This window comes from Apteryx mantelli, chromosome 3 (assembly GCF_036417845.1).
Source record: "Apteryx mantelli isolate bAptMan1 chromosome 3, bAptMan1.hap1, whole genome shotgun sequence".
Lineage (NCBI taxonomy): Eukaryota > Metazoa > Chordata > Aves > Apterygiformes > Apterygidae > Apteryx > Apteryx mantelli.
The window spans coordinates 15,322,986-15,341,664 of record NC_089980.1 but is presented as its reverse complement, the minus strand read 5'-3'; positions in this window follow the sequence as shown (position 1 = coordinate 15,341,664).

The window sequence follows — 18,679 nt, the reverse complement described above, 5'->3', positions numbered from 1 at the left end:
GAAGGTTGTGAGATTAATGCCCTTCTTGAGCCTGAATTAGTGTGTCAGCATCTTTTCAGACCTGGGACCACAGAACACGGGAAGCATGCCATAATGGACCTTAGCCTTTAACTGAACTGCTCTAATATTATTCCTATAACAAGACTACTTTTAAAGAGGCTCATTATTGGCTTCATTAGATATGTTACTTGCATCAGTGGCTGTAGTTACTCGTATAATATGGGAGAGGTTAACATAGCGTATTTTTTATGTATTATATGGCATATAGCTTGAAGTAGCCAAAAGGTTTATGGCGATGTAATTGGTAGTTAGTGTGAAATTTGTAAGACAAATAGACAATACCTAGGGTAACCCCTATAATCCTCTCCTTTCAGTTTTTTACAGCCACCAAAGGGCCTCATTAAAACAGCAGTCAGCACCTTAGTGAAAAGATACAGTGCTTATAGTGCCCAAATGTGACAGAAAATCTGCATTTTGTAAATCTGACACCTTTGATAGATTATACAGTGTGAAGCCATTGCTTCTAAGCATTATGATAACGCTTAAGGTTCTCTTCTGAATCCAACCGTGCTATATTCACTGGATATAACAATGTGAAAAAGAGCTGGTTGAATAAAATAAAACATGTGAGATGGAGAAGAGCCTTTTTTCCTTTTGATACAAAGCTCATCTCATGCAATGGGACTAACAGCTATAGTTGGTATTCCCAGCTCTGCTTGTACTTCGTGTATGTGCGTAGGTGTGTATAAATATTGGCAAAATAACTGCTTAATATAGAAATGCAAAAAGAAACCCTGACTACATTAAGTAGTTTGTATGGCAGTTGCAAGGAAAAACTGTGTACAGCAGTGATTATATTAACGTTTCTTTTTTATTCTATTTAAAGGCCAAATTCTGGTCTCAGTTAAACCTGTGTAAACCCAGATGGATTCCAATGACTTTAATGAATCTCATTGTCACTCAAACTCATGTAAATCTGAGGTAATGCACTGACTTAAATGGGCAGGTGTAACTAAAAGGAGAATCTGGTGTTTTGAGTTTATTATTCTTTCAGCTTATTTAAAACAATGATGAAACAAAAATGAATGGTGTTATATAGGCTCCGAGTTCCATAGCAGCTGTATGAAAGCTGTAATAAGTTGTCAGCTGTAGCTAGTTATTTTAGTTATTGAAAAATATACTTGGTAGAGAGAGCTATTTGAACCTGAGCAAACATGAGTTGTCTTGGTTGATGAGTTGCAAACTATTTGCTCTAATCGCAAAAGGCAACCGCAAACAGCCAGGCGTCCAAAGTAGTAATTATCATCTTCCCCGCCATTTAAGAGATGGGCTCAAGTGTTTGGAACAGCAAAAAATTTAAGAACTTGCCAAAAATAAAATGAAAACTATCACTTAACTCCCATTGCCGCCTTTGCGGTAGAGGAGGTTCTTCTCCATAATTCTTTTTTTTTTTTTTTTTTTTGCTCAGGGGAATGAAATGCAGGTTATAGCGTTTACTTGGGTTCCGAATGTGACAGCTGTTTACCTCTTCATCTGGTAATTGAAAGATTTCCTTTCAAATTAGAGCTGCTGTAGACAAAAAGTGGAGTCAAAGTCACGTTCAGTTCCCTGGCAAAAAAATAAATAAAAAATAAAAAATAGCCCTGTGATTCTGCACGAGCTCTTTCTCTCTTAGTCCTTTGGTCACTTCAGAAAACGTACCACTCTGTGTTGCTAAAATAGGAAGGCAAAACAAGAAAAGGGGGGGCAGATTAAATATGTGAAACCCTTTTATTCCCCTTTTGCATCCGGACTGGTTCCTGCCTACGGTTAATCTCCCATGCAGCGGTGCAGAATCAGTCGCTGTGGATAGCAAGGACTAAGTAACATTGCTTAAGTACTCAGTGGTTCAAGGAAGTTTCATTTTTATTCCTCTTGAAAAATAAAAAGCTGTTGAAGAAGCGAACCTATAAATTTATTCTCTGCGCAGGAATTTTTCACAACTTGGTATTTAAGTTTAAAAAAAAAAAGGGAAAAAAAAAAGGCAAGTCATAGATGCATTTGAATCCAGTAGCAAAATAGGAAATAGATGGAGTTACCCTGGGGTTTAACTTGCTGCCATAATTATTCTATTACATAACATGGGACATCTCAACCTTTCTTCATAAATATTTAGAGTTTTAAAATCATCAATATCGAAAGTACCAATTATTAATTAAAATTATCAATATCAAAAATGTTCAACAATTTTCTAGTGTCCCGTTAAAAAAACAAAACAAAACAACGCTTTAATTCACTATGTTATGTTGACTCTTTTTTTTTTCCTCTTCAGTAGCATAATTCAGAAGGTGCATCCTTCTACTTAACTGTTGTTTCCTCGCGATTATTCTCATAATTACTTACAAAAAAAAAAATCATAAAAACTGTGCAGAGTTAAAAATGCAGGAAGGGAGGAGTTCTCTTCTGTTGATAATTTGGAAGAGCCTTTTGTATCTTCTGTGGAGAAAACCGTTCCGATGCAATGGGTTACCTGAAGCGTCAGCACCAAAGGGCCGGAGAGAAGCCACTCCTCCCAGTTACTTCCATCGTTTGCAAGTAGCCTGGAAACTATTATTTTTTTTATTTCTTCCGAAGAATGTAGTTATTAAAATGCACGCCTAGGAAAATCCCTAAGGAGCAACCAGATCTTCTCCCAATCCTTTCTGGTAGATTAGGTCCAGGCATAAATTCCACTTTGGCCCTAGCGTTGCGTGGAATTGGGGCAGGATGGGTGGAGAGGCCCCTGCTGACGCCGGCTGAGAGGTTGCTAGGCCTCCTTCCTCAGCCAGGGAATCTCTCTCTGCTGAATTATGTTCTAATTATAATGCTGACCATGAGAGTTGTTCAAAAATCACTAAAATGTTAATGCCAAGAAATGTTTGTGAGTTGTGGTCGCTGGTCAAGAGCAGGAAGCAGGTATGTACAAGTACGTGTGTTTCTTGTAGAGGGCAGTACTCTAAAATCTAAAGGGCCGTATTTGATCTTACACAGGGATACTGAGTAGTACATAACAGTAAATTATCTCTGTCCATGCATACCAGAAGTGATTTAGTTGTCAACAGCAAGATATGGGCTTGCTTAGCTGCAGATGATAATATTGAAATCTGGACCGGTGACGAACCTTTCAAATTAACTTTTTAACAAAGTCTCGTTTTTGATCAATACAATTGCTTGCACTGCGAAACGAGCATTTATGAGTATCATGTCTGGGTTTTTAATTCAGTGGATTATTCACATCTGTTAGGTGAGAATTACAGAATGCTGAAATAATGTATTCTTGTGTTTTAGATCTATCACTGCCAAGGGCTACTGAATATAAGTATCAACATCTGTGTTACTTCTTCTTTGAGTTTTCTGATTAAATATGTCTAAACATTTCAGCTGCTTTTGGAAATAAAAATAGAAGTAGTTTCAAGCCACGCTTTGATGTAGGATTTCACTGAAACATATTACCAGCAAGCATTAGTTAAGGGATTGTATGTGCAATTAGCCCTAAATAACATTAACCTAGTGTTGTGATTTGTATTATTGAAAGGACATTAGGCTCTGGAAACTGTAAATAATGGAGTAAATATAAATAAAGGTACCTGTACCTGTATTTTGACAGTGATGTTCCACCTCTGGTTCCCTGCATACACAAAAATCATTCAAATGCCTTTTCTTTCTCTGACAAAAATATTCATTAAAAACATTTCACTGTGCTGCCTTTTAATATAGCGCGGGCATTCAACCTGCGCAGGAAGCTTCCTGGAACCACACAAATACTGTGTAATTATCTCGTGGCTCCCTGCTGGCTGCTGCATATTCCAAGCACAAAGTGAGCAGCACATTTCTAGAGCCTGACTTCTGTCTTCATTGTCCCTGCTCGGAATATGAAGCTCCACTTCATTATAGCAGACCTGATCAAACTTGATGGATTTAGCCATTATTCTTGACTGTGTCAACTTTCTACAGCTTTTTTTTTTTTTTTTCTTCTTCCCTTCCTCGGTCTCTTTTGTTTTGCCACCCAGGGAATGCATCTTATTTCTAGGCGCGCGCACTCTCTTTCTCTCTGCCTCTCTCTCCTCCATCCCCCCCCCCCCCAAACCAACCGAGGTTTCAGCAAATAATGCTTCTTGTGCATCATGTGATTCAAGGAAAATAAGGCTTGCAATTTTTTCTCAATTGTCCTTTATGGTTTTTATTGACTATTTTTTTTTCAGTTTGTTTCTATAAAAAAAAATTATACTGCAATATTGACATACAATACAGAAAAGCTTTGAAAATCCTTATTTTCTGTTAGTGGTACAATAAATATAGCATTGTGAGGAATTTTTGCCTGTTTTATGACAACTTTCAAGTAGCACTTCAGAGTTCATATTTTCAAGGATGATTCAGAAAAATGTATCTTATCAAATTTTATAAATCATTACTTTGTTTATTTAACCTAGAGACATGCTGCTACATTTTCTTTGCAAAAGGCATTAGATCATTCTTTGGGCAAATACAGATGTTAATACAACTGGTTTACCATAACAGATTGCTTTGTAGTTTTTGAGAGTTGCTATGCAACAATAGAGAAGTATAGCTTAGCTCTAACAGATTTTTAAAGTACTGGGTAAAATACAGAGCATTTTCGTAGCTAATGTAACACAGATCCCTTAAATTGCCACAGAATGAATTAACCAATTTGTGAGAAATTTGCTACCAAATTTGTAAGACTTGTAGGGTCAACCCACCTTTACTGTTGTTAATGAACATGACGAACACAGTGATGAAGCTTTTCAAGCTTTAAATCTAATCTATAGTATTTGTTGTATTGGAATGCACGCTTTACAGGCATAATAAACATGTGGAGCAACCACTTTATAATTAATTTTGTTTATTAAATAGCAGTTTTGAATTGTTAAAACTTTGGGGAGAGATTAGGTTGGTTTCTTTTTGTTTCTTTTGGTCACAGATCGAAAGGTAAAGGATGTCTAATTTCCAACAAGTTTATTGAAGGGTTCTTATTGAGGTATATTGTTTAGCAGCATTTAAATACTGTTAGAAATCAGTATGACTTAAATTCAGTGTTATGCTTTTTAAATTAAAAAATCATTATTTTTTTAGAGTGGCATTTTCCGTCTCGCCAAAAGCTTCTCGGCATCTTAAAATGTAAATTGCAGAGAAGCAACACAAAGGATAAAGAGAAGATTTTGAAGGCAATCACAGTGATCACTTAATTCAGTCTCTGCATATCCACTTGGCATAAGGTAATTAGAGTGCCACATTGCTGTAAAGACAGAAAGCTTAGGGTACCATTCTGACTCACCCAGACGATAATACATGATTAGAAGTCAGTGACAGATCACAACTGCTGAATGACCCACCAAGGTCTTATCAAGGGCAAATCGCATAATTAGCATGCACTTGGCTGGCAGAGGAGTGCGGTGCTATTGTTCTGGCACAATCAAATTAGCCCAGCCAATGAGGTCAGCGTTGCGTGACCTTAACGACATCTCGTGTTTTATTTTTTTTTCTGCCACGTAACGGAAAAACGCCACGCTTTCAGCAGAGCCGGAGTTCTCGCGGATGCTAAAAATATCTGTCGGGAAGGCGTTTTTGGAATATGCACTGCCGACTCCTTAGTTCGTCGCGTGGGGAATAAAGGAGTCGGCTAACGCAGCCTGACCCTGGGGGACACGTATGTAACGGAGCCACTTTGACAGAAATTTGAGCATCTAGTGAGGCCTGGCACGCATTTGCCCTGAATGCATGCGCGACATCCTGCACCTAACGGGGGGGGGGGAAGCCTTCATGCAAGCACAAAACCTTTCCTTCATTATGATAATTAGCACAATTATCTTGATTTGCTCATTTTATGCGTATTTTCCCCAAGGTCTGTCCATTTTGTTTGTCGCCCCGCCGCTCCTCCTGAACAGGGCTCTCGGCCGAGAGCAGGGCTCTCAGCGGATGGTGGGCACCACGAGTACCTCAGGCGTGCCATCCGTGGAGCACCAGCCCGCTGAGCCTGCGGTAGCACAGCGCTGCTGCGTGCTGTCCTTAAAACACACGAAACCAAGAGCCTTTACTTTCTTTCCCCCCAAAGCATGTTCTTGCTTTTCAAATTTGAGGGTGTTCACCAGGCTAGTGAAGAGCTAGAATTTCCCTGTTCCTTGCACAGTCGTTCTCCAAAGCAGTCAGGCCTGTCAACTTTCATTTGTTAGCTAAATTCGGCATCATTGGCATAAATGTGTTTTTTTTCTTTGTTCTCTAACCAGGAATGCAGGTTTGAATTGATCTATGCACTTCTTAAAATGCACGGTATACAGGAAAGCCATTGCAACTTTTAGGAAAAGGGAGAATACAGTCTTTATTTGCATTCTCTTCCATTAGCCTGCACAAATTTGGGCTGTGTGTCCCAACCTCTCCTGCATAATTCGATCAAACATATCTATAAGGAATTGTCTCTGTCATGTCTGGGCCTCTGTCACTGCTTCTCTCTCTTTTATTTATTTATTTTTGGGGGCTGGGTGAAGTTAACTCAGGATTAGAACTCTAAAATTTTAATTTCATGAATGTAAAGATGAGCTTTCATGTTTGGTCAAAAGGGAAATGAAAGCAGCACTCAAATAGTTTCATTTCTTTTCAAGTGTTTGGTTCTAGGTCTTTTGCAGATATGCTAGTTGTTACCTGTGGTATTGGTGCATTAAAGACTCATTTTCAGTCCTCCTCCCCGTTAATTCTGGTCAACCACAATTTTCTTTGTGTGGCTTCACAACTGCTCTCACAGCAAGCAGTAGCAATGTTACAAACAGAGACCTAGCACCTGGGAGCTTAGCATGCAAGAGGAGAGGTTGCAAAGATGAGGTCTATCGTTTATAACATTTTGCTGTGTTGCAGTTAGTCATCATGGGAAGAATAGCAGCCAATAAAAGCTAAACTAATGTCTTTTTTAATTAAAATATTTCCAAAGTGTCACTGGGCATGGAAGTTCACCTTTGAGCCAATGAAGTAATTCCAGCTGTAACCTGGCTTCCTATGGACTACTTCTGCTTTATACAGCAATAGCGATAGCCTTATACGGCAGCTTTGCATTCCTTCCCTGTTCATAAATGCATCTTTACTGATAGATAAACAAAGCTTCCTTATTGACTTATGATTTGTAGATAAAATACAAGAATTTATAAGAGAAGTGACTTCAAATTAAAGATCAGTGGTTTAGGTCTTCCCTAAGAATTATTTCCAACAATAATTTCATTTATTGTAAATACCTAGGCTGAGTCTGCCAAGTGTGCCATTGAAACTTTTTTCTTGTCTGGCCTAAAGCTTATTTCTAAAGGTCTTTTTCATTGTGCAAACACAGGAACATTTTCTTTCCTTGAGAATTAATATTGACTATGTATAGAACTACAGCAGTACTCATCTATCCACAAAATCATATAAATATATATAATTACTCTGAAAATCTAATCTGTATCTGGATACTTAGTCCATGTGATAACTTTTGCTTCAATGGCTAAAATGATAATTTAGTTGCAAAGAAGCAATTATTGTAGTTCTTGAAATAGAAATATACGCTTTGTGAATATAGACCTACTTTTCCTAAAAGCCATTTATTTCCCTCAATTTTAAAAATATGTGTATGTTTGTATATGGATGAGTGTCAGTGTGTGGATGTTTACCTGCCGGTGTATAAATAAAATGAGAAACTGTGTCTTTGTATATATTGCACGTGTAGATGTATGTATGTATAAGCATATAATAATTCATATTCCCATAAGCTCTTGGTGGACATTGCAGCCTCAGTCGCTCAGCCCCCACCATGAAAGTCCCCTAACAAACAGGATTAAAATTCACTCCTTTCAACCATCCTAGGCATTTATTCCTTCCTTTTCATTGAGCTACATTTGTCTGATTTAACAAGATAAGATTTGAGTGCTGATGCAGCCCGTTGTTAATGCAGCAGCCGCATCCACCATACCATCGACACTGTGCATCAGAGGGATGCATAAATCAGGTATTCAAAAAAAATTAGATATGCAGCACACCAGTTTTATAGTCCCAGCCTCAGAAATTGAAATGGCCCAGATTAATGTATTATATCTTACACACTGTCCGAGTGAATCAACTTTAATATATTGAACAGATTCATAGAACAAGACTTTGTTATCTAAGGAGCACTTGGAAGAAGGAATTGACCTGAGGATTTGATTTGGTTCAGGAAGTTCATGTTGTACAGCAGCATTTGAATAGTTTCACATAAAAATAAAATTTGTATTAGAAATATTTCACATCATTCTGGGCTTGTTCATACTGAAGGTTTGCAGTGGGGCAATATTACAGAAACAATGTCCAGCGAAAAGATGATTTTGACCTTTGCTTCAGACATGTCAAAACAATATAATGTAATTTTAATGCGAACTGCTGTTTCATAGCAGAGGTGCATCTACACACTGACTTTAACTAGTTTAGGTTTATACTGAAAATGAAAAGCCCATTGAATTTCATATACGATGGAAACACAACAATTTACACCAATCTGTACACAGAGCGTATGTTCTGCTTGAAGCCATGCAGTGAAATGATTTCTTCTGTATTCTCTGTTGGCAACCCATAGAGGAACCTTTACCTGCCTAATCAAGGGCAGATGAATATTAACAAGAGGAGGGGACATCTTTCCCCTTTTTGTATTTTGGATTATCACTACTGTTAGGGCAGAGTTTGGATGACCATGTGTTTGTTGAAAATATGACAAAAGCCTGACTGAGGAAGATGAGGCATAACAGGGCGTCAGAGCGTTGTGTTGAAGCATGTTTGGGGAGGCATTTATTCGTCTTATTCCTTTTTCAGAATTACCTAGTAACTGTGTAACCTGCTACTAGTTAATAGCAGATATATTCAGAGAGTGCTGTTGGTAGCTCCTCCTTTTAGTTGTTCTCTTCCATACAGGAAACCAAATGGATATTACTGGGGAAAGAGTCACCTTATGCTGAAGTATAAGGAGGAAATGGGGTTTAGTCACTCCATTTCCACTGAGATCTGTTCTTTGTGGGTGTACGTGTAAAGGGAAATGCAGCTTACCACTTCTTCACACTTTCAGTAATGAGTGATTAGAAAGTGCTTACACCTGTAATTGTGCTGTGTTAATTAGCACTGATGAGGAATTCCATATTCTGAGTGTCCGTTAGGTGCACCGAAGGGCACTGGGCAGATTTTTGAGGCATTTGTGCTCCTAGCGGCGCAAACAGATGCCTAATAATATTTTAAAATATGTGGGTGTCTAACTCTACTTGAAAGAAGTAGGAGTTAGGTGCTTTTGAGATAGCCAGTACCTTTAAAATATGGTCATAGAGGGTTAGAATGTTTTAAGCCTGCCCTTTTAGAGCGTTTTATGTCAACCTATTTGTGTTGCTTAAAAGATAGATGTTTAAACAGACCAGGGTAGACTGTGGCTGATCTAATGTGGTTACATAATAACATGGACTATATAAACCATCTTGTTACTCGGTCTGAAGTCCAAGTCTGGGATAAGGAGAAGAACATATTGTGAACTTACCCCATTGGAAAACAATTAACAGCGCAGGGAGAAGCCAAGTCTTGGCCATTCTTTTAAGTTGGTCTGTGGATCACATTACTGCAAGAGTGCTCATGAACACAGGAGAAACTGTGGTGGAGATGGGTGTGGTATCTTTTGAATCATTTGAGCTTCTCTGAGGCTGTTCTGGACACTGAGCAACTTGCGCATGTCTAGCTTTGGCCAAAAGACCCAATCCAGCCTGAACTAATTTCCCACTCTTTATATATTTTTCATAGCAGACATAACTTACAATAATGTAATGGAAAAGAAATTGGTATAAGCCTGTTGTCTTTTTTTTTTTTTTTAACTTGAATGCAGCGTAGCAACAAATTAGGGTAGGTTCGTAATCTTTTTCAACGTACAGCCTTTCATCTCTATTCCTGCCCCAGCCACTTTATGCAAATTATGGGTCTTTCCTGTTTAGGCCTGGTCAAATTTCATCTATCCATATTGATATGAGTGAAGGAGAGATATTATTATCAAATTAGCATTTATTGTATGCTACCAAAAAGAATGATTTTTTCAAGATAACCTGAGGGTAAAGCAGCCTTGAAGAGAAATCTTGATTTATCAACAAATTCACCATCTTCTTGTATATAAATAATCATGTGCAATTAACATTAAATGCACACAGGAATCCAAAGTTAAAATGTTGTAATTCTTAAGATATGATTATATCTATACTTAGTTTTGGAAGAGCTGGCTCTTTTGCTCAGTGTTTTACTCATTTGTATGTTAAGACTTCCTGCCAACCATTCAATTTCATCAAAACACTTAAATATATTCTAAGATTCTTTTTTGAATTTGGAGGGACTTTAGCATGTACTGAAGTGCCTTGTTGCATTGAAAGCTGAATTATCCGGCCTTGGTTATGCAAAGCTCTCTGTCCTACAAATAGTAGTTCTCATTAAAACTTCTCCTCCTTTTTGTTAATTCATACATTATTTTTTCCCCTGAGAAAATCACAAGTCATGGATTTTACAGAATCGTATTATAAACTTGTAAACCAGTGTGAGATGAAATATCGAATAGAATTCATGGCACTGTTTAACCATTCAAACAATTAGAAGAACATTTTAAAACCAAATCACAGTTATTCCAATGCATTAAGTATAACTCTTTAATGTTGTAGAGTCTGTGTCTTCCATCTGTTCCATCAATTAAACCGTACGTTGATCTATGAAGTTATTAGCATCAGCCAAAGTTCCAAATAGATCTGTCTTGCCACCAAAGAAAATCCTACATTTAGCAGGAACAACAGTGTAATTTCTGTTGTGGACAAAAAAAAATTGTTCTTCATATTTCTAGAAACTCTTTTTATTACAAAATTATATTTAGGGGCCAAATGTTGTGCTCTAGAAAAGAGAACTAGGAGTAGGTTGGGATGGTGCTTTACTCCTTGTGTTGTTCCAAGAATATTTGGATTTTTGTTGATAAATGTTCACCAGAGAAATAGTTGACAGAATTGACATTCATTTAGCCTGGTTGAACTGGTGAGTCTTGACTTTTTCTAGGTATCATCACCAAATACAAGAGTGAGCTGTGGAGACTGACTATTCACAGCACAGAAAGCTTTAGTTAATTAAGAGAGTCTTAGTAATTTAAAAGTGGACCTACCATTACTCATAGTAAGAGATGACAGTGGTAGAAATGCTACCTTCTTTAGATGAGTCTGAAGCTCCTTTGGCAGTAGATACTTCTGCAGATCCAGTGGGGAGCAAAACCATTTTTTATTGTAGCAGCCCAGTGCAACCTACAGCTTTGTTGTTCCGGTCAGTTATTTGGAAATGTTGCAAGCTGCATGTTAGACTTCCGAGTGGTTAATTCCATGCAGCTGAGAGGGTTCTTGTTCCTGCACTCTTGGAGTTTAGTTTGGAGGTGCTGCTGGTTGTTCGCCAGAGAGAGGTAGTCCATGAGGTTTCTGAACCATACCCGCTCTGGTGCTTTGTTCCTCCAGCTATCGAAGGGTAGTTAATGCAGGAAAGAGGTGAATTATGTTCTTGCAGATGGGTTTTGCTTACCTGATAGGCAACCTCTCTTCATCAAGATGTGGCTTCTACCTGGTTTCTCATTTAATTATAGTTTGCGAGTGGTACAGCTAATAAGACTTAAAACTAAGAAAAAGGTGGACAATAAGATGCATCAAAATGGAAAGGAAGTGTGCCTTTTGACAAAGTTAGAGATGTCAGTAGTTTGCCATTGTCCGTTTTGCTTGCTAGGACTCTATCAGTACAGATATGTCTGCTGAGTTTTGGAAACTATGAATAGTTATGACAACAGACAGATCTCTCTCTGTAGGTAAGGGAACAGTTATTGGTGCTGGCAGAGTCTTAGATATTTCCTTCTGACAATAGACTTGATCTCTTTATAATAGATTGAACTTTAACTGAGTGACTTTCATCCAGGCCCCTGTTTCTTCCGAGGTCTGGGAAAGTGAGGGAATTGCTCCAAGCCTAAGGAAAAGTATACTGATAATAACATGGCAACTGTCCTTTTCACCGTTGTCAAACAACATGGGTGACAAGGTTATCTTTGTTAGATCAGAAAGCAGAAATATCTTGACAAGAAAGTGCATCCAGTGCTTTGAGAACTCCTCAACAGGAAGAAGCAGAAGCACTACCAAATAGTCTTTTTCACGGTGTTCTGAATAACTTGTTGCTTTTTCTTATTAAACGCCTTTCCAAGTTGAGGCTCTAAGTCTTTCAGGATGAGCTTGTCCTTACCATGCTTTTATCTTGACTATGTGTTTGTGCTTGACGCACACATAAAATTTCTTAAAATAACTCTATGGGTCAATTTTTCAAGCCACGTTGTCTGTGTCCTTCCTTAAAGACTCCTTTATCAAAGTTTGAGATTTTTGTGCAGCATTAGCTCTTGCCCCTGTTTTGATTTCAGATTCCTGGAATCTCATTCTCTCTACTTACTCTTGGAAAACTCCCTCTTTCTCTTTTTCTTGCTGAATTCTTCTCAAACACGATAGCTTTCCTCAGGTTTTACTCCCAAAGCAATCTAACTGGCCAAAAGAGGACTCAGCTGCCCATCCAATCATCCTTTTACTGTTGTAAAACATGCACCAGTTACTAGGCAATTTACAGCATCCTCAGTTTCCAGTGTATTACAACTTATTTAGGGAAATAAGTCTTCACATCCATTATTACTGCAAATAATAACTTTAGTGTCACTTTCTTGGCTTTCACTCTCTGGAATGATGTGGGGCATCGATGGTTCTGATTAGCTGTGGATACTTTTAATATACAGCTACATGACAAGTATGTATATAACCACAGGTAGGCATGTTGTAAAATAGAATTCTGTATATATAACTATCTTCTCTTGAAAAGAGAACAAAACAAAAACCCTCAGTCCTTCACAGGATCTATCAATTCACGTTTTGGATGTGAATCTAGACTGCACTACCTTCTTTCCTCTCCTACACGAGAGGATAGTGGTCAGCAATTGGGAGGAAAATACTGAGTATGTAAAAAGTTAGGTAATGACAGGTTGAAAAGCTCCATATAGATCCCCATTCCTAGTATACTGCACAGTAGGACACCTGCAGCAAAAGCTTGTTTGTGGGATAAGTGCACAAAGAGATGTTGATACCTTCATCCTTGAATTAAAGGAAAGGGATTGCAGCAATAACATCGTCAGAAGGGCTCGTTCTTGAGAAAACCTAAGAAATCCACTGTTCAGAATTAAGCCATCATTTTCAAAATTACTTTTCTGAAACATATATGTCAATAAAAAGTATTTTTGTATTATAGATTGAATATTTATCTAGTCATCAATCGTTTGATTATCAAGTAAATTGCTGTTCAGATGATTCTTGACTGTTCAATAAAACTGATTGTCCAGTGCAGATATGTACTATTAAAGAGAGCGAATGTTCATCTGAGCTTTTGCTTAAGATTCTTAGCTTTTTTAAAAGGAATCTCTGAATGAATGATATTTGAGAGAGAACTTGATGTTGGTGAGGGATGGTCTTTCCCTGGTTTTCCATTTTCCTTGAAGAATAATCTTCCTTTGCTGTATGGCTCTATTTTCTTACTCCCTCTCATTCCCAGCAGTTTACTTGTCCATGTGATCCAAAATACTGCACTTGCCTTACGGTTCTATTTCTTTTTCTCTTTGTATATATATGTTTTCTGAGCTTTAGCAGTATTTCTCCATTTTTGCCTTCCTTGGTTCCCAGACATCGTCACTGTTGCTAGTTCCATATAACAAGAGGATTCACAGAACTGGAATGCTATTGCAGTTTGCCTTGCATAGTAAGGTTTTATTTGGATGTAATTCACTATGTGAAATGTTCTGTTAAAAAAAATCCCTTTAAAATTTCCATTTTGTGAATGATGGTCTCACAGGCAAATAGCAATAAAATCACGTTATGCTCCTATCTTCGTAGCGGTGGAGAGCTTACCCTGCAACACAGGCCACAAAACAAGGCAAGGCAGGAAGAAAAATATAGGTATAGATTCCATTTCAAGTTTTAGACTTTCTTTTTTTTTTTTTTTGGTCTTTGCAACTAAATGCAAAATGAAACTGTGGAATGATATTCTGAATCTAAAAGCTGGTGTAATTTATTCCATGCCCACTGTGTTTTTTTCTTTTTACTTTTAACTACTTATATGAAACTTTATGTCTATCCTTAAAAACACCTCTAGCAGAAAAATCCCAAGATTTTCCTAATCAAGCCTGATTTCTTAAATTCTTTATGACATTTATATAGAGGAGATTATTCAATTTATCAATTTTTAAAAATTAAGAAAAACCTGTTTGCCTGGGATGTATAGAATGTCAAAACATCTCGTTCTGAGATTTTGCAATGATTTCTGCAGTGCTTTTGAAAGATATCATCTAAGGATATGATCCAACATTCTCAAAATACTAATCTTACATGTCTAGATTATTTTTATTTTGCCTATCTGAACAGCTGATGTCTCTTTTATACCCACTATGCTCTGCTAGCGTAGTCCCTATACAACATTCACTACACATTTTGGGAGAATCACATGAAGATTAGACAATTTTCTCTTACTGGACTGGCCTGTGTACACAGCTGTGTTGCTTCTGACACATTCATAGGATGATAAGAGCAGAAAGGATCACCCAAGTCACAATTGCAGAGAAATTTATGTCTAGTTTAGAAGGGTCCATAAAACACCTAATCCACGTGTTTGCACAAGATCTGGCTGCAAAATGATTCCCAGTACCCTACTATAAACCTGTGGTAGTAGACCAAAGACTCTGACTTTATCCCTGGAAGAGAGAAGGCCCTAGTGTCATAGGTCCATGCAGTAGCAGGGTATTTATTAAATAATTTTCCCAGATTATTTTAAGAAGTAGATCATGCTTCACACTTTAGGAGATGGGGCATAGAAATCCCCAAAGATCATCAGTGAAAATTCCTTTCTGATCTGAGACAAAGCTTGAGGTCTAGGAGTAATGCAATATATATCCAGTCTCTTTTTTCAACTGTACTTAGATACACCAGTGCATCAGATAGTTTAAAAACTTGTATTAAGAAATTAACTTCACTTCTCCAGGAATTCTCCCATTTCTTTAGACAGCCCCTTTCATGATATTACAAAAGTTTTTAAAACAGTTTACCCTCACTACTACATTTGCAAGACTATTTCAAAATTTCACTGCTCAAATATTTAGAAACCTTCTTGAAATTTATCACTGCATGATTATAACAGCACCAAATGGAAACTCATTGACAGTAGAGAGTAATTCAACTCACCAAATGTAAGCATCTACAATGTGGCTGCTGTGTATGAAACATTAGGCCTCTTGTAGTCATTTGGAAATATTTTCTCATCACAAAGCAAATTACCTAAATTAGGCCAGGTGAAAAGTGACCTAAAAGTATTTATTGACCATAAATGGAGTGCTAGGGTATCTAGTTTAGATGTAGACTTCTGGAGGGTGGATGCTGCAATTAGGTGAGATGCAGCCTACCCTTACATACGTTTCGTGCTGGTGAAAAAAATATGCCATGTTGATGATCATAGTTTAAGAGCTCAGATGGTGAATAGAGATGAGGCTAACATAATATACTGTATGGTTAAAGCATTGTTCAGAGCAGTGTATATTATTGTGTTCTGTGGTTCAAGAAAACAAAAAGGTGGAGATGTATACCTAGGTCTGTTGCAACTTGCAATATCCTCTCTACTTTTTTCTTTCTGGAGGTTTTCACTGAGTCTGCTGGTGGTGTTTCAGGGCAGTCAGCAAGATGAGTTTTATACTGATCTAAAAATGGAATGAATCTGGAGGGAAACAATGAAACAACTTAAGAAGAGGAAGAGCTTTTTTTTTCCTGGAGGACATAATTTTTTCGGTTTACTGGAAAAAATAGTTTGGTGTGGTGACATTATTACTGCAGTACGCAAGCAGGTTAGCATATAAGGTTAGTGTTGCTATGCAGAATTCTCATCCTGCTGTCATTCACTCTTGCAGGAAAGTGAGATGAGGACAGGACATCTTAAAGTTGCAAAGAAAGAGAGGGAAAATTCTGATGCAACTTTAAGGTATGCCTTTGGGGAAAGCACTGTTCACAATTTCTTGATACTTTTTAGGATTTTATATCATATCAATTGCTGTTTGGTGGATATATATTTAAGTATATATCTACCATTGGCTGTGCCTTCTGAATACCAACTTCTGTTTTGGCAACTTTCTAAGTATATTGGTATGTCCTTTATGTCCCCTCCCCAGTGTTATGAGAAGAGAGCAACTGGCTATAGGGAACCTTAATAATCCTTTTGAGCGTCAGCTACTTTCCTTTCATTTTACCTATTTCACACCAATGTGCCAAATGAAACATCAGGCATGGTTCTTCAGGTTTTTATTCTGCCTGCCATTGAGATGGGTAGGGACTGTACAATCCCTGGGTCATTCCTGCTTTATTCAGGCCTCTTAGTTATGTAGTAGTGCATTTGTTTTTGGTGGAAGACACAGTATTATGACAAAGGTAGATATGAAATTAGCTTTTTATTTGTTAACACTGTAACTGTAACCAGAGAGATTTGTTCTCCTGGGGTTTGAGTTTTATTATTGTTCTTACAAAATATAGGACCCTAAGCAGTGCTATTTCCTGTTCATTTTTGTGTCATTTATAATCTCTCTTTAAAGGGTAGTATATAATGGTTGGGGTAAAGACCAACCCCCATTATTTAACTGATTTACAGGCCTATCCAGCACCACAGTATATTATACATCACTTAATCAACAAATTCTGGATGTTCCTGCCTTTTGTCAGTTGTCCTCTAAAATGTTCTGAAAATGAGCCTTTCCATATACCTTTCTCTGAGAAAAAGGTAGATAGTTTTTTCTCTCTGTTACAAGAAGTAGGTAACTGTTTCTCCCAGGTCTTTCCTGCTGGATGATAGCTCCCCCTTTAAGGCATTCTTCCCCAAAGCCTAGGACTGCAATGGGACCTTTCACATCCCTTATTTCTGACCAGACCAGAGGGCCTTTCCCCAGATCTTTACCCTCCATGCAGTCTTAGACTTCCATAGTCAAAGACACCAAGCAACTCTGCTTTTCCTTTCGAATATCGCTTTCCAGACGGCTCTCTGTGTCCATCGCTGGGCTTCCCCGTCTTGGTCAGGACTTGGCCCTGCCCCGTGCTCTGCTTCGCCTGGTCAGGAGATGTCTTGGCTTGGGAGTTATGGCCATCCTTCGTGTCGGCATACCTGCGGTAGCTTGGGTGCTGGCAGCAAGGTGGTCACAGCCGCGGGGCATTCGGCACAGGCTAAACCCCCAAATGCTCGTCCAGCCTCTCTAAAAGATTTGTCATACAATACTGGGTTTTGTACTGATACAGCCTGATCGTCTACACAAGTAACAGGCATCCTTTGGAGCACAAACATGCCCCAAAATGTTTACAGGTGTTTAATCGTTAAGAATGAGTTCAGGTACAAAAGATAACAGCCTGTTCCTAGAGTTGTTGTTACTAGAAAATCCACAGTAATTTGAACAAGTAACATCATATTTCAAAGCAGTTTTCATATTTTTCTGCTATGATGAGGTGTGAGTTTAAGGAAAAAGGAATGGGGAAAGAATGGTGATATGTCCAAGAAAATCATGACATTAATAACATGGAACATGGCCACAAGAGTACAAATATCATCAAAGAGGTACACTAGTGTTTGGACTGGTGTGAGTAAAGTGAATATTTCAAGTCTTCCTATTTGGATGTCCTGTCACTTTATATTCACAAACTTTAATAGTAAATAAAGCTGCAGTAAAATTTAATCTGAATCTAAAACCGGATATGATAGCCTTACAGTGACTGTGAAAAGCAAAATTTTTCATACAGCACTTTCCAAATCAACATTTCTAACCATATGGTTTTGTGCACAAATTCTAAAATTTCATTAAGGGATAGTCATATACAAATTGATAGACATAATCTGGCAGGGATTAGCAATAATCACCTTTAAATAGATAAGTGATAAAAATGTGAGGTTTTTGGCCAGTAAATATCTGAAGAGAGTTTTCCTTCCAGTGTTAATGGTAAACCTGCTGCACGTAGAAGCTACAAAAGGACAGTGCCTCTTTAACTGGGATACTATTTGTGCTCCGTGGAGCTTTGCAGTATTAGTAAAGCAGCATGAAAGAGTTGATTTTCATTTTATGTTGTGCTTGTGAGGCATTAACATGATGTTCTAACACTTGTAAATGAATACAGCTCTTGCCTAATCTGTCATTTTAATGCCTTATAGATTTTATTTCACTCTGTGTTGTACCAGATTCTCAATAATAATAATCAACTGCTTTGTTGTTCTCTTGCAGAAATTAAATTTCTGTAGTGAGTGTGCAACTAATAAAAGATGTTGCTTGAGGAAACAAAAAATAAATATGATGAATCATAAAAGTTGTGTGTAGGGGGTTGCTCATATATGAAAGACAATTACTGAACCAGTGGTAAATTCATCTGATTCTCATATTGTCAACAGCTTAATAACTCTCGCAAAGGGTTTAACCGTAGTAGCTTTGTCTATATTGCTGTCTGTAATCACAAATTTGTATCCCAGTAGACACTGATGTATATAAAAGCTATATGTGTACATATATACACATATGCATTTTATATATATGTGTGTGTGTGTGTGT